This window comes from Carassius carassius, chromosome 30 (genome assembly GCF_963082965.1).
Source record: "Carassius carassius chromosome 30, fCarCar2.1, whole genome shotgun sequence".
Lineage (NCBI taxonomy): Eukaryota > Metazoa > Chordata > Actinopteri > Cypriniformes > Cyprinidae > Carassius > Carassius carassius.
In genome coordinates, this window is record NC_081784.1 from 18,058,665 (window position 1) to 18,069,096 (window position 10,432).

Here is a 10,432-nt window from a genome sequence, read left to right on the forward strand (position 1 = left end):
CAACAAAATGACATATAAACATATTTTCTATTCTATTTCGCCTGGAAACGCTTCCAACATGCTTGCGTGTCGCGTGAAAAATAGGCGTCGGTTCTATTTCTAGCATGCACGCGTTTTCCGTGCGGCGACACGCATCTCACGCAGGCAGTCACACGCCACATGCCTCACAGCTGAGACGCTTGCGCCACACATCCAGTGTGTCGCCGGCCTTAGAATCAGCCGCTGAACGTGGAGACTTCCGCCACTTAATATGTTCGTTTGGAAACACGAAAATGTACTTATGTTCCGCGTACAAAATATTGCATTCCGTCATTCGGTACACACCTGCACCGTACCGAAAGCCCTGTACCGTTACACCCCTAATAAATAAATTATATATATATATATATATATATATATATATATATATATATAGTGTTCCTGTAGCTCAATTGGTAGAGCACTGCGTTATTAAGCGCAAGGTTGGGGGTTTGATTCCCCAGTAACACATGATATGTAAAAATTGATAGTCTGAATGCACTTTAAGTCGCTTTGGATAAAAGCGTCTGCTTAATGCAGAAATTTTATTTAAATTTAATAATATATATATATATATATACACACACACACACACACACACACACACATATATATACACGCATATATACATATATATATATATATATATATATATATATATATTGTTTGTATACTCTCACACTTTATTTGTTTCTATTTGCTTATTTGCTTCTAAGAACACTTAATGATCATCTAAACAAAATATGGCAGTCACACAATGTGCAAAAGCACAGCAGCATGAGGCGTCTGGGACAATTTACAGGTATCACACACATCTGACACATCGAGTTTATTTCAAGCAGCAATACAAAACAGATTTAAATCAAATGGACAAAAGCTTTCTTCAAGAATGAACAAAAAGGCATAGAGAAGTTTGAAGTTCGCAGTTTAAAAAAAGCAAAATTAACTTGTTTTTAATAAACATGCATAAAAATATTTTAACAAATAAAGTGTGTTTTGCATTCAACAACAGAACTTCTCAGCCACTCCAGCAACAGATTCTACCCAAAAAAACTATCGGCATGGATTTTTGCTGATAGTTCAATCAATCAACTATCGGTGCAGATTAATCTGCAAAACCATTCAATCAGTCGACCCCTAGAACAGGCCTTAACCACCATTTCAATTTAAGAGTTTTCAAAGCACCATCAGAACGGACTCAGACACCATGCTACTTCAAATTAGTGATTCATTGTTTCCCACTGATTTTGATATGTAAAAAAAAAAGATTTGACAAATATGCCATTTATAGTGCAAAAAAAGCAACTTCACTAATTTCTAGGCTAACCTTAAAGTAGCTGGAAATCTTAACCGATTTTAAAACCACTGGCAAGGCAGTTTAACTGATTTTTTGTTTCATAATCCTCTGAACGCACACACTAGACGATTCGACACTTTGACACTTAATAGAAGTTGTAAGGTAAGGAATTAAAATTAAGCAGCTCAGTTACCTACTGCCTTTGTTTCATCAGATTAGTCTACAGTCATTAAAAAAAGACCCTTCTCAAGCCTACAGGACTGCAATATTTCTACAGATTCCTTGTAAAGCAGAAGTCAGATCAGCCAGCATGCATTGAAATCAAAAGGCAAAATTTTCATGAGCATTTGACCATTTTATTTGAGTAAAACTAGCGTCACATCACATTCACAGAACTGTAAAGGTACGTCAACCCGTCAAAATAAAAGTCCGGTTAAAGACTATTGTTCAGCAGAATGTACATAGCCTACTGCTAAAAAATAAAACCAAACATTATTTTTTTTAAGTTTAATTACAACATTTCTTCCATGTTTTATTTTTAATAGTAAATCCAATTTGTTTACCAAAAAGTTAAGTTAATTTTCAAAAATTCAAAGATTAAATTAATGTTTTGTGTTTAATGTTTAATGTGCATCTCAGAAAATGCTTTAAAACCCCAACTGAATGGCACTTAAATGCACTTAATTCATCTGTCAACTTTATTGTCATTGTTCACAGTACAAGTACAGACTGAGAAACAATGGGTAATAATTAAATGTTTATTTTTGATGTATGCAGTGCATTCTATGCATTTAAAAAATATATATATTTTTTTTTCTAAAAAAGGAAACTTAGTTCATTTTAAGAGACCCAGGAGTCTTATTTTCTCTTGCATATTTAATATTGCACTAAGCAAAAACACATTTTATCCGATTAATCGATGGAATTTTTGGTAGAATACTCAATTACTAAAATATTTGATAGTTACAGCCCTATAATGAACTTTGTTTTTCTGCTTCCATAAAAGTGAACATATATATTGTTTTCCTTGTTTATCTAAAAGTGCCCTTTTTCTTGTTTTAAACCTAGCCAAAAACCCATGTGACTGCGTTTCCATGTCAATCCATGTTCATTTTTCCTGCGAACAATGCGCTTTCACTTTAATTCAGCACCTGCAGCACAGCAAAAATAGACTCTAGAGCTGAAACAACGAATCGATTTAATCGATAAAAATCGATTATTAAAATAGTTGTCAACTAATTTAGTCATCGATTCGTTGCTAAATAACTTTTATTTGCCGTAAGCGGCTCATTTCGTGCATATTTCAAATCTGCGGTGACCAAAGTGTGGCAGTAATGAGCCACCGGAGGTTTTACTCAGCCAGTACAGCAGGAGAAGTAGCGAATAGCCAATAGCTGGCCTCGTTTTATGTCACGTGCTTCCCGAACAGCGTCTCTGCAGCATTTAGCGGGATGTGGGAGACTGGGAGTACTTTACTTTGAGCCTTCAAAACAGAAGAGTAACCTGTAAACTCTGCACTACTGAACTGTTTAAGGGGACGTTCACATATCGCGTCTTTTGCGCGCTCAAGTTCGTTATTTCCAACACCGCACCGCATCGAGTTAAAAACATCTCAACTTTTCAGAATGCTGCAAGCGCATCGCGGGTCATGTGACAAGAACTAACCAATCAGCTTCATCCTTTCCCGTAACAACGTTAAAAGCTCAGTCAAGATGAAAGGAACAGCTGATCATAGTTGTATATGGATTTCCATTTTGAAATAAATTTAGTAGCAGAGCTACTGCAAGCGATTTTTGAGCTGCAAATCCATTTATCCTTTGCTGAAATTTCCGCGTCTTCAAGGAGAGAGCACGTCATGGTTGCTTATCAAAGGCAGACGCCTCAGGGGCGCAACTGCACGAGCGCTTTGGAAAGAAGGAGAAAGCGGCGCGCCTAGCGTTTTCCACGCGTTTTTAGGCACGATATGTGAACGGCCCCTAAGACTTTTATTTGTGCAGATTCTCCAGTACAATGTTGTTTGCAAATGTTTAGTCGTAAAAGCTGATAACATTGCTTTTTAACAGTTAACATTTAAAGCTTTACAAACATGTTCTGTGATCAGTTTGTCGTTTACCAGTTCAAAATTCAGTCGTGCAGCCTAATTATGACTGAATGAGAGAGGTAAATGTTTAAAGATATTTGAAATGCACTTTTTTTCTAAGTATTCACTCCTCTTTTTCACACAGCAGGTTTTTTTGTGTGTGACTGTCCAATTTTTTTTTCTGGACAACCTTCTGATGGATTTTACTTTAAATTGTGAGTTCCATTTAGGTTTCATGCCACTGGCACTTTATTCGAAGGATTGTTTACAATTTCAAAGCATAAGCTATAAAGGTGTTTCCCAGTAAATAATAAAATACAATACACTGCAATTTTATTCTGTTTTATCCTTATTCTTCGTGAAAATATGTTCTGAAAGATTCCTTAATAAGCTTTGTTCGGGATGTTAAACTACTTTAGGAGCTCTAAGGACTGCCATGGTGAAAACATTATTTTAAATCTCCTTGTGAAATTTGTGAGTATGGGTCAGTGTTCTGATTGCAGAAGAGTTCGACAAAGGATTACTAACACAATAAAACAACTCCAGGTATATTTTTGATTAGGATATGACAGTGCAAAATGGTTAAAATCTCTTAAAAATCTATGCTGAAGGATAAAGACCATTTATTAATAATTTACTTGGGGAAAAAATGAAAAAAACTAAAATATAAGTACATAAACCGATTAATCGTAAAAATAATCGACAGATTAATCGATTATCAAAATAATCGTTAGTTGCAGCCCTAATAGACTCCATACGCTAACAATCGCTGCACTGCTGCAGAGCACCGCTCCTTGACACCTCGTGCCGCTGGAATCCGTTAATACCTTTTAATCTTTTACTGTCTATGGTTAATACGCACTGCAGACGGACTGTGTGAAACAGGTGTTATAATGTAACAGCAGAGCACTGCTGAGTGCATATGGGCTTATCTACTTGCTGGATTTGAACTCTGCAGTAGAGCCCGATCCATATATAATTTTGTTGATTTTATCGGCCAATATGCACCAACATTATTATTATTTTTTTTTTTACAGAACATGAAATGCAAATAAAATGCTTGAAAATGGTGTTTTATTACATAGTTTGTCCAGCAGAATCTGGTCTACTGTTTGCTGCTGGCGATCTGGATGAAATGCTTGAAAGCTTAAGTGTTTGTAATACCTTTGAAAATTTTAACGCCCATATCTCCGTAACGGCGCAGCGGATTCACACCAAATTCAGGGGATCCCTTAAGCTCAAGGAGCCCTCTTGAACATTGAATTGCGTGTACGTCTAGAGGCCCCCTTTCGAATGAGACCACCCCCACATCGATAGCCCCTGGGGTCCAGGAGTAACCGGTGGTCAAAGTCACGGTCGGGCTCTGACTGATCTGGCGATCCTGGGCTGCTACCGATGCGTGGCAGTGTTCGAGAGGGCTCCTCGAGCTGAAGGGATCCCTCGAATTTGGTGTGAATCCGCCACCACATTCCCGAGATAGTGACACCAGCTACTCCTTTTACTTCAGTCAGTGTTGCCAAGTCTGCAGTTGTTTTTCATGTTCGTGGGTCGACCGACCCCAATCCCAATAACGTGATATTTAGCCCCTAAAATGCAAATTTTACCAAGGCAACCCTGCCAAAAATTTTTATTTTTATCGCCCAGAAGGAAACGCGATTGGACTAGTTTTGAGAACCAATTCGGCAGGTTTTGTTTTGAAAACCTGGCAATCCTGATCTGAACGCACATGCTGGAGATATACTACTAATCACAGGAGAGCCTTTACTGAGGAGATGCGCATGAAGATCGCATTCGATTTTTTGCACAGCGCTAATAAAAAGTACAAATATGAATAGTATTATAATGGTATACTCAAATTTAAATAATGGGGAAACCCTTAAGATAACATGTAGAAAGAAAAGAATGCATCTTAAGCACGCAGAATAACACAAGTGGACTTTGAACGATTAATTGCCGCTTTGAATGATTAAGTAATTGTGGCATCTAGGGCTGCAACTAACGATTATTTTGATAATCGATTAATCTGTCGATTATTTTTTCGATTAATCGGTTTATGTACTTATATTTTAGTTTTTTTCATTTTTCCCCCAAAGTAAATTATTAATAAAGGGTCTTTATCATTCAGCATAGATTTTTAAGAGATTTTAATAATTTTGCATTGTCATATCCTCATCACAAATATACCTGGAGTTGTTTTATTATGTGTTAGTGATCCCTTGTCAAACTCTTCTGCAATCAAAACACTGACCCATACTCTAGCAAATTTCACAAGGAGATTTCAAATAATGTTTTCACCATGGCAGTCCTTAGAGCTCCTAAAGTAGTTTAACATCCCGAACAAAGGATCTTTCAGAACATATTTTCATGAAGAATAAGGATAAAACAGAATAAGATTGCAGTGCGTTGTATTTTATTATTTACTGGGAAACAGCTTTATAGCTTATGCTGTGAAATTGTAAACAATCCTTCGAATAAAGTGCCAATGGCATGAAACCTGAATGGAACTCACAATTTAAAGTAAAATCCATCAGAAGGTTGTCCAGAAAAAACGGACACACAAAAAACCTGCTGTGCGAAAAAGAGCAGTGAATAGTTAGAAATAAAAGTGCATTTCAAATATCTTTAAACATTTACCTCTCTCATTCAGTCATAATTAGGCTGCACGACTGAATTATGAACTGGTAAACGACAAACTGATCACAGAACATGTTTGTAAAGCTTTAAATGTTAACTGTTAAAAAGCAATGTTAACAGCTTTTACAACTAAACATTTGCAAACAACATTGTACTGGAGAATCTGCACAAATAAAAGGCTTAGGGGCCGTTCACATATCGCGCCTAAAACGCTAGGCGCACCCATAGACTGTACGCACCGCTTTCTCCTCCTTTCCAAAGCGCTCGTGCAGAAGCGCCCCTGAGGCGTCTGCCTTTGCTAAGCAACCATGACGTGCTCTCTCCTTGAAGACGCGGAAATTTCAGCAAAGGATAAATGGATTTGCAGCTCTAAAAATCGCTTGCAGTAGCTCTGCTACTAAATTTATTTCAAAATGGGAATCCATATACAGCTATGATCAGCTGTTCCTTCATCTTGGCTGAGCTTTTACCGTTGTTACGGGAAAGGATGAAGCTGATTATTTAGTTCTTGTCACATGACCCGCGGTGCGCTTGCTGCATTCTGAAAAGTTGAAATGTTTTAACTCGATGCGGTGCGCACGCGCCTGGAAAAACGGGTGCGTCGCGACCACGTCGCTTCCATTATGAGCGCGCATACTGCGCGCCTACATTGGAAATAACGAACATGAGCGCGCAAAAGACGCGATATGTGAACGGTCCCTTAAACAGTTCAGTAGTGCAGAGTTTACAGGTTAATCTTCTTTTTTGAAGGCTCAAAATAAAGTACTTCCACATCCTGCTGAATGCTGCAGAGACGCCGTTCGGGAAGCACGTGACATAAAACGAGGCCAGCTATTGGCCATTCGCTACTTCTCCTGTTGTACTGGCTGAGTAAATCCTCCGGTGGCTCATTACTGCCACACTTTGGTCACCGCAGATTTGAAATATGCACGAAATAAGCCGCTTACGGCAAATAAATTATTTAGCAACGAATCGATGACTAAATTAGTTGACAACTATTTTAATAATCGATTTTAATCGATTAAATCGATTCGTTGTTTCAGCTCTAGTGGCATCCATAAATGCAATCGTGATTAGAAATTTGATTAATTGTGCAGCCCTACTGCTAGCTCACACTGACTTGTTTTTCAATGCATCAACATAGAGACACGTTATATAATTTGGCCAATCAGCACATAAAAGGACACCCAGAAAAACAAATTGTAAGAAAATCGCATCGTGTGTTGAGTAAATCATCCCTACGGTTTTACCTGTATTTTTTACCAAATAAATGCAGCCTTGGTAATGTTTGATCGGTAATGAAGTCTACAATGCACTCCGGGGATAAGGCTTCAGTGTGGGTGAAAACATAACCAGGTTATCATGGTCATTCATTAATTTCGATGACAAAATTAATACAAATATTTATAAATCCTGAATGTTAATTTTTCACTACAAAACATTTGCTTGATTTCAATATGGGATCACAAGGAAAAACATCTTACGGTTAGTAATGTTCATACCCATTTCAATAAACAAAACAGACCAAGGAAAGCCTAGCATCTACCAGCAAACCACTCATAAACCATCCCCATTATCAGTGGCCAAGCACTCTATAAACTTTCTGGGTTATTTTAGGTCCTAACATCATCTGTGCCCTTGCCAATCTCTGTGTAAGGTGTCATTAGGGAATGAAGCAGGAGAAGACATTTGCGTGATACATGGGTGTTAAGCTCCATAGCCTATAAACTAATGTGGAATACAAAGACCCTAAAAGCCTTTTTGATGAAATCAGTACACAGCAGGCAAAAGTCCAAGATCCCAGTGAAAAACAAACTTTAGAGCTTGGGCAAACATGAAAAGAATTTTACTTTGACAAACATGGAGCAGCACTCATCAGTGGAAGTTTTATTCTTCTGCAGTCACATGAAAAGATGACTGGCTAGAATCATACAAGCAATTGCAGATTCACTTGTATTTTTCACATTTTTTCAAACGGATAAAATTAAGTGAGAATGAATTCAAAATCCTCCAGAAATGGTGTCTGCAGGTTTCTGTTTTGAGGCTGTGCATTCTTGATGACTTCAGCTCTGGCTAGAAGCTTGACAGTATTGTGCAATTATTCAAATATTAACCAAGTGTTGCATATTTCTTTAATATGCTTGAAGCCAAATTAAACACTGGCAATATTTAAAAGTAATACTAATTTAATAAATCTAAAATAGACTATAGCAATCAATATTAATATTACATTATACATGCCTCTGCAACAAAGCTCCACTTTTCAGCTAACTTATCTTCATCTATGAAATTAATCGCATAAATCAAACTACAATGTTAGATTTGTTTACCAGATGCAGTCTGCGTGGTGACTTAACTGTTGGGGAAACAATCACATAAAGTTAATAATTAATTACATACAACTTCTTATTATTAAGCTATTTTTGGTGCTATAGCCTCTTGACCTATCCAGCTTTTCCTATTATTTTGGTTATAAAATAATATTCTGGTATATATACACTCCTCTTTTTGCTGATGTATACTCCTAAACCCCCAGATAAATTTATATCAGTTTTTTTTTTTTTTTCAAACTTCTACAGACTCTCATCCAGTAGTTCTCTGATACTATGACAGACAGACAAAAAAAAAACTTTATCATCACGCTGTCACTGATGTTATTAGATCAGTCTCTGGAAGTCTATGTACAGCAGCTTCTGAATGAATTTCACATCTCAGCACTTGTATAAATAAAATAAATAAATAACCCTCCATTATAACAAGTGAAATTCAATGCTACAAGCACACGGCACAGAACAACCGGTTGGCTGGGCACTGTGGAAGTCTTATTAAATTTTGTTTCTTAATTTATTTGTACAGTAAATCACAAGCTTACTTCGTCATCATAGTGACAGAAGAGTTTGATTTTATTATTATTTTTGTTATTTCATTTGTGCCATAATGTTTTCTTCAGCTAATTTCAATCACACTTACAACCGTTTGGGTGAGAAATGAACCAGGGTTTGAAGAATAAAATCCTACCAGCAATAAAAGTGCCATCAAAATCCAAAGTTTCAGAAGCAAATAATAATAATAATAATAATAATAATGAAATAAATGTAATATCTGATAGCAGCTTGTTTTATGCACTGATGGGGGGGGGGGGGGGGGGTTAGGTTGAACTGACATATGGGCCTGTATTTACATTTGATACAAATAAAAACAACCAATATTACCCCAGAAGAATTAAATGCCAGGATTGTTGTTGTCTTTGGAAAGAGTGTCTACTGCAGGAATTAATGTGATTGGTGTCAAAATCAATTTAGCTACCAACATAAACAGCATCAGAGACATTATAGGCACACTATACAGTTAAAATCCAATACCTATGATACTCAAAATGGTACATGGACTGGTAACTCGTTAGGTCTGTTTGCTAGAGCAGGCAGCAGTACAGGTCAATTGACTGGCTCTCAGTGCAGTTGTTACAAAACACGACCAGCCCGGCAGATAACGCTAGCCTGCTAGTTTTTCTGACAAATATGGTGTAACTTACATTTCTTAAGTCGAATTTCCCCTTCCAGTAGACGCCACGGTCCAGGCGGTTGTCAAGTGTGACTTTCTGACGAGAACCCAGTCGCTAAACATCTAATTATTTGGACCGTTGGTGATATTAGCTCGTTTCGACTAGCGCAGCTAAAGGTAAACCCAGCTAGCTGACTAGCTAATGCGGTTCAATTCACACGGTCAGGTCTGCCCTCAACGGCTCTCGTCTGGGAATACGAGCTGGAACGAACATATTTGACATGCTGTTTCACATCGGCTCAACGACAAAATGAGTGCGACCAGACTTTTGGTTATCTGAGTTGAATTTCGAGCCTTGTTAGCGTTCCCAGCTGCATGTTAAAGACAGGTTACGTGCACTACTCAGTGCCATTGACGGCCGCGCGCTTGCCTTGGGTTCCGTGTGATGGGAGGAGCCATCTTCTCATGATTGACATCATTGGCCGAGAGTATGAGAATAAAACTCATTTATTTTGGGTCATATATACATACTTACTTACCTATGTATATATCTATTTGTATCTTGGTTAATAATATTTAAATTAAGCCTCAAATAAAAGTCTCAAATCAAAGTCCCCCTTCCCTGTTGAAAAAGAAGTAGGCCTACACTTTAGCATGCTCTTAAAGAGACTACTTATCATGAAAACAATATACTTTGGAAGAATATACTTAAGTGTGAACAGAATGTGATGTTTTAAGAAACTTAACTGCATGTTACTGCAGTTAAATGAAAAAAAAAATATTGTAGTTAAAATTTATATTAAATGCAGTTAGCTAAAGATTGCTTTATTGGGCCATTTAAATATGAGTTAAATACTGTACATACAGTACATAATTTAATTCTTAATATACTGATCACTATT

The 10,432-nt window shown here is 37.2% G+C and overlaps 1 protein-coding gene across 3 annotated transcripts in view; it reads right to left on the minus strand.

Annotated features, from left to right (window-relative positions):
* The window catches only part of ppm1ba (protein phosphatase, Mg2+/Mn2+ dependent, 1Ba), a 42,318-nt gene extending 32,341 nt beyond the window's left edge, over positions 1 to 9,977 (minus strand). For 2 of the 3 annotated variants that reach the window (XM_059517735.1, XM_059517736.1), the window contains exon 1: positions 9,562 to 9,977. The gene's annotated coding sequence lies outside the window, so the exon portion shown is untranslated. The remainder of the gene's footprint in view (positions 1 to 9,561) is intronic. The other variant, XM_059517733.1, reaches the window with a different exon arrangement.
* Between the last annotated feature and the right edge of the window lie 455 nt (positions 9,978 to 10,432).